A 6,942-nucleotide genomic window follows, 5' to 3' on the forward strand; every position below is an offset into this window, starting at 1 on the left:
ACGTCTCTCTCAGGCATTAATATAAAGCAAAGCCTGTCACTGGGAAAAGTACCAAGTGTTATGGACTCCCCACGAGGCTAAAAGAACAGGAGAAATTCAGCTCTGGCTCTGGTAAAATACTCTGAGTCTCATTTCCCTGTTTTAAATGCACTCTTCTCTGATCTGCCGACAACAGGGAGACTCAAATGATGGGAGGGTTCTGAAAAGTACTTTTGGGATGACAACACACCCAGTGAAAATGTTCATGCCCTCTATGGAGAATAGGCAGAGGGGGAATTGATTCGGACAGAGGTCACACTCTGGGAGCTCCATGAAACTCTAGAGCAGGCCCAGGGTACTTGACCATCCGGAATGTGCTGAGTTCAGGAGTTAACCTGATCCTGGGGATCGATTGTAATTGACTTATGTCACACAGATTTTGCCATTTTTGCAGGAACCTTTGATGGAAAGTCATTAGAACATTACATCGTTCCTTAACACGTCCAATATGAAGGAAAATATTTCTTTGCTCAATATTCTCAAATTCCTGGTGCTTACTTTCTAGAATATGCCCTCTTCAGTCTTTCTTCTGCACGGATGAGGTGTCTTCCATGTATTTGTACAAAAGTATGTAATTTAAACCTGCCTTGTGTCTTGGCCCTTGCAATTTTGAATGTGTCATTTATTAGTTTATTTCAGTTTTGCAGCAAACATCAGGCACAGATGGTGGAACAGACAGTATCTTGTCCATTTCACTGAGGAAGAGGATGAGGCGCATTTGCCCAGTGACTCAGTGCTAACAGGGACACAGCAAACACAGAGGTTGAGGTTTCACTTTCGGCTATTTTTATTAACAGTGTTCTTTCTTGTCTGAACTCAGCACAGATATGGAGCCAGAAGCAAGAGCAGGGCCAGTTAAAAGCATCATCTAAATAACCCTCTTTGTCACACCGTCACTATATCACATTAGGCCTCCCTTCCCCTGCAGTGAGACTTATTTTCATTTTTGTTTCCCAGAGCTGAAAATTTGATTAGATAGCTACTTATTCTTTCTACACAATTAAGGTAAGTGATAAAATGATAAGATAAATCAAGGGCACTTATGTGTCCTAATAGCATGACATTGGCAAGCATTTATTTTTGGGCTTTCTGACTTTGGTTAAATTATCTTTCAGTCTTTCTCAATGTCTTTTCCATAATGGGCCATTTGCTTGTTGACTATGAGGTGGGGACTGCCTTCTTATTTTGACCCTGCAGGTTCTTCTCCCCAGGGGTATGAGATCACTATTCTAATATTGGAACTTGGATTTCTAATGAATCATAGATACCTAGGTATGAGATGAAAAGGGACTTCTTTCACCAAGTTTGAGTCTAAAATTCAGAGTCAGGATCCCATGATTGAGGTCAGTCCCCTGATTGCAATTTATTCAAAACCATACTGTCTAGCAAGGGGCTTCTTAATACAGAAACATCCAGTCTTAACATTTTTGAAATTAGTAGAACAGGAATTGAAGAGTTGAAAAATAGAGCAATATAATTATAATTACTGCTGCCTCCATATGTATCTAAAGATTGATCCAGATAATGTTGCTTCCATTGCAAACAAAGCCTAACTTAACAGTTTGAAACACATAAACAACTTTTTCATGACAAATCCAAACCATACCAAAACAAACCCCATAAATTTTAATTTCTTAAATGAAGTTCTCTTGGCAGAATTTTGATTATCTATACAAGGAGAAACCTACAGCATTATCTCTCTCTCTCTCTCTCTTAAAAAAAAAAAATGTTAAGTTAAACCGAGCCCAAAACACAAGAAACTTACCTTTTCACACCTGGCAAGATAATACATGTGTATGAAGTTAGCAACAATCTTTGTATCTGTTCACAGCTATTACAAAGCACCATTTTGTAGGATGTCTTGTTTGATCTTACCATTAAATGTGGAAGGGAAACCTAACCAGTAAACTGATGTGTAAATGTAATGTGAGATGGTAATGACTTCCATGATTAATGACGGAAAAGGGAACCGCATGTTATGATTTGATTACCTACCATCCCTGATCACATCTTTGGTCACAGCATCCTGAATTTTCAGTGAGCATCACATCCCACAATCCAGAGTCTTTATGATTCATGTGTTGCTAATCAGGTAGCTTGACTCAGGTGGAGCCAAGGAGAACCCGTGGGATTTTTTTAAATAAAAATTTCAGGAAAAGGACGTTTGTCTTTTTGGACTTCAAGTGTGAAAGACAAAACTTGCCAGTGCCATCTTGGCTGTTATATAGACATCCCAAGACTAAGGCCATCACACAGGGTAGCAAAAAGAGAGATGGAGAGAATCAGGCTGAGTCCTAAGAGTGTGGCTGTTGCCTGCCTATGCGGAGGTTGTGCATTATAATTATATCTAATGGTGAGATTCATTAGGCCGCATTTACACATACACAATTTGATCAGTCTCATTTTCCAGTACCTTCCACATTCCTCCCCTCCTCTTCCTCTCTCCCCCATCCATTTGCTCAATTATATTGATATTCCTTCTATTATTATTATTTTAATTAGTGCATGATATACACACACATGCATGCAGGTTTGGATTCACTGTGGGACATAGCATAATTTGGTAGATTTTATTCCTTAGTACTTCTTCTCCTTCCCTCTTTACCCCTTTTCTCTACTCTGTTGGTTTCCAGAGTTTTTGATAATCAGAAAAAGGTGTCCTTTTAAGTTGAGTGCTGAGAATAACAAATAATTAGCACCTGTGTAAAGGAGAGGCCTGTCCTAGATGGGTGTGCCTCATGCCAGAGTGTGTGGTTTTGTGAATAGAGTTTGGGCTAAGTGCATATACGCAGTGGCCCAATCTGTTGCCATTTTCTGCACCCCTGGATCCAGCTATTTCTGCAATCATATATCCTTGGACTTTGCCATTACATGAGAGTCAGAAATCCTTTGCATCGAACGAGTCTCATGCTTGGTAAATAGAAGTGGAGTGTTTCAAGTATCAGATCTCAGAATGTGAAAATGATTAAGTCAAATTGGGGTGTGGATTGGATATTTGCCAACGTCCTAAACCATTGCACAGAAAGTAGTTGGATCATGGTTTATTGAATCTTAGAACTGAGACAAAGGCTTCCATTAAGGCGTGAGTTTTAGATTTTCGGTAAAATTGGTCTGTGGTTTTAATTCTGCTAATGTTTTCGTACAAAGGTAATGCCTTGGTTTCAAAATGAACTGGGAAGAACTTCAGTTGAAATGGAATTATCTCACACTTAAATATATGATCAAATCAAACTTACGAAAACAACTGTCTAGGACTAATTTTTTTTAATTGTCTCCTGACCTCTGAACTTTTTTTGGTCCCCTGTTCCCCAAAGACCCCCCAGCTCCTGCTGCCTCAATGCCTCAGCAATTTTATGTCATTGGTCTCAGACTCAACTTTGCTCCCCCCATCCTGCAGATGGTGGTCTTTTGGATGGTTTACATGGAATTGCCACTGTCCAGGGCATCACTGAGATTAAAGTCCTCTGGTCTTCCAACAGGCAGCCATAAGTGGTCATCTCAGCCTCCAGTGTGGTCTTGATATCAGCAGAGCCTCATAGTTCTGGGCCTGATGCTGTCCCTCTGCCATGGTCTGTGCCAGCTCTGATTGCAGGCACAGCAGGACCCCCTTGAGCTGCTCCATCTGTATGGCATAGTGGGCCTCCATGTCCCTCAGACTGTTCTCTAAGCTGTCCTTAAGATTTCTCATGGAGTCCAGGTTGATCTCCAAGGACTAGGCTGTGCATCTCAGCTCTGTGACTGACATCTCCACAACTTGATCTCAGTGGGTGAGATCAAGGTGGCCACTGCGTTCTCCTTCATCTGCTGGGACCAGTACTTGTCCAGCTCCTTTTGGTTCTTCTGAGCCAGCTCATCATACTGAGCCCAGATGTCTGCTGTGATGTTGCTGAGGTCTTGAGATTTGGGGGCATCCATGGTCAATGTAGAACTGGCAATCTGCTTGCTTTCCTCTTCATGGTTCTTATTCATGAATAGCAGCTCCTTCTTGACACCTTCCATTTCCAGCTGCAGCTGAATGATATTGGTGTCATCAGTGACCTCAAGAAGCCCACAGAGATCACTCTCCACAAACTGGTGCTTGGCCAGCTGTCTCTCCTATTTGACTCTGAAGTCATCAGCAGCAAAAAGAGTATTGCCAATCTGCAGAATGATGTGGGTGTTGTGCAAAATATTTGTAAAGATCTGGCAAAGATGCAGCTGCCCAGTGGTCTGGAAGTAATGTCTACAATCTGTGACCTGGGGCAGCTTCTTCTCCAGATATTCCCGGATTTTGCCCTCCAGGCTCATCACTCTGTCCAGGTTGGAGGCCAAGCGATTCTTGAGGTCTTGCATGGTCTTCTTGCTCTTGATGTGGCCATTCCCCCCAAGAACCCTGGCCATCCCTGCCTCCAGATTCAGGAACTCCCAGCTGCCTCATGGAAGTTGGTGGAGCAGTATGCAGAGGTCGGAAGCCTTCAGCACTGACACCTGCCTAGAAGCTGGCAGTCTCTGGCAGGGCTGACCTAGTGACTGGGTAACCAGAGGGAGCCCAGGAATCCTCAATTGCTGGAAAAAGTAGTGGAGAGGGTGATGAAAATCATGTTGTCTAGGAGGGAAGTGAGAGATAAGGCAAGTTCAGGATGATGGGAATAATCTTTATTGAAATAATTCAATGGAAACAATTTATATCTTCCATAGTTCTTGCTTTACTAAATTTCTCTTTTAAATAGATTTAGCTGCTGTTATGGTTTGGATGTGAGGTGTCCCACAAAAGTTCACATGTCAGATAATTCAAGAAGGTTCAGAGGAGAAATGATTGGGTTATATCTTAACCTCATTAGTGAATTACTCCCTGTTGAGGTTAACTGAGTGGTTACTGGAGGCAGGTGTGGTGTTCCTTGGGGGCGTGGGGCATGGCCATGGGGTATATATTTGTATCTGGAGTTTGGAGGCATGCTCTCTGCTTCCTGATCGCCTTGTGAACTGCTTCCTGCTGCCACATTTTAACTCACCTTCAGCCCTGAGGAATGAAGCCAGTCTTCTATGGACTAAGATCTCTGAAATGGTGAGCCCTCAAACAAACTTCTCCTCCTCTAAAATTGTTCTGGTCAGATCTTTTAATCACAGCAGGAAAAAAGGTGACTAAAATAGCTACCTTACATTTTTCTGGAGAATTTTCACCATTTTTGATGTTATGTATTTATGCTTTCTTCTCTTTAATGATTAATCCTCAACAGATATTTTCATATTTATGATATATTTAAAATTTTTAAAGAATGAAGATCTTGGAATTTTTAAAAAAAAATATTTATGCCATTTATCACTTAAATATTTTGTTGGTTTTTGCTTTTCTAACTTCCTTTTTAGTTTTTTTTTCCTATTTTTTTCTACATAGTTTCTTGTACTGAATTTATTCTTCTATAATAAAGCATTTTAAACAGGGATTTTGCTGAACATAATTTAGGAATATCATTCAAGTTTTGATACTTTGCAGTTGTAATGTTACTTTCTAAATAGTCTTTAAATGTAGTTTGGGTTTCTCTTGGAACAAAGAATAGGAATATATATTTGTACTTTCTCTCCTTTCTTTTATTTTCTTTTTTTTTAATGTGTGTGTTGGTGTTGGGGGGTACCTGGGATTGAACCCAGGAAAGCTTAACCACTGAGCCACATCCCCTGGCCCTTTTTTATATTTTATTTTGAGGGGGTTTAACTAAATTGCTGAGGCTGGCCTTGAACTTATGATTCTTCTGCCTCAGCCTCCCTCTCTTATTTCCATGGCATTGAATTTGCTTTTGTAAACTTGTTACAGACAAGGGTCCCAATGTCTGGTCATATAATCATTGGGGATTTTACTGGCCTCAAAATGTTTGAGAAAACATGGGTGTTGACTGTACCTGATTTTAAGAATTACTCAAAAAACAAAACAACAATAAAAAAACTTCTTATCAGGTTTTATAGATGAATCTACCTATCCAATATTTCTACTTTTTCTCATTCTCCTCCTAATGTCTATCCTGAGCTTCTGTCTTCTCATATGCACCTAAAATCTACAATAATAAAGAAAAACAGTGTTACTAATGAATCAAGATCCAAGGAAGACTTAGTGGTTTGACTTGGGAGGGTTGCTCTGACTTTTTTATTGTCACTGATTTGGCAAATTATGTCAATCATTTCAAACTTAGTTGAACCCCAAGATAAATTCCTGAATCCCTCTTAAGTCTACCAGTGACACATAAAAATCAACTAATCAAACAAAGAATGGATTGGTGGAGATGGTATCAACTGGAAGATAAAAAAAAAAAGTAGCTGAGTAATGAAAAAAATGTGTGATCTGAAGAACACCTGTTCCTATTTGGAGAGTAAACCTCTCCTGTAGGATTGGAGGAAGACGGGATCCAGCTGTATGGAATTGGGGGTGGGCATGGAGCACTAACAGCTTATTGAACAAATTATAATTAACGCTCTTCTCTGTAGCCTCATTTCCACCTTTACTTCAGAGGCCCTAGGTGCCACCAATATGTAAGATGATTAGGTGCTAATTAACTTCTGTGGTATAAATGGGGATGTTTCTGAGCTCCCTGCACCTTTGGGATTCAGCACTCTAGGGTCTCTCTGGTAAGATGTTTCTTGACTTCACATTTCAGTTTACAAAGTTCTGCTGCTGTTTTAGTCTTTCTTTTTATTTTATCTTTGGTCTTTCGTCCTAATAAATTTCAGTTAGTATTCAGGAGACAGAAAAAGTCAAGGCCTGTTTTTGCTCACCATCTTTATCTAGAAGTTTGAAGGACTGTTTTGTTTAATCAAGTTATCTCTTTTTCTAAAGCAAACTTGAGTTGTGCTATGTGAGTTTTTCTACTTTAGTTCTTCTATCTGCCTAATAATTAGTGTCAATTCTTCTCACAATCTGTTTTTATGTTTTTT

General features: G+C 40.0%; 1 pseudogene; it reads right to left on the minus strand.

The window, feature by feature from the left end:
* Positions 1-3,373: 3,373 nt before the first annotated feature.
* Positions 3,374-4,619, minus strand: LOC124075814 (keratin, type I cytoskeletal 18-like; annotated as a pseudogene).
* Positions 4,620-6,942: the final 2,323 nt, after the last annotated feature.

This window comes from Marmota monax, unplaced genomic scaffold (assembly GCF_021218885.2).
Source record: "Marmota monax isolate L192 unplaced genomic scaffold, Marmota_monax_Labrador192_F-V1.1 WCK01_AAM20220418_F8-fsc00088, whole genome shotgun sequence".
Classification (NCBI taxonomy): domain Eukaryota; kingdom Metazoa; phylum Chordata; class Mammalia; order Rodentia; family Sciuridae; genus Marmota; species Marmota monax.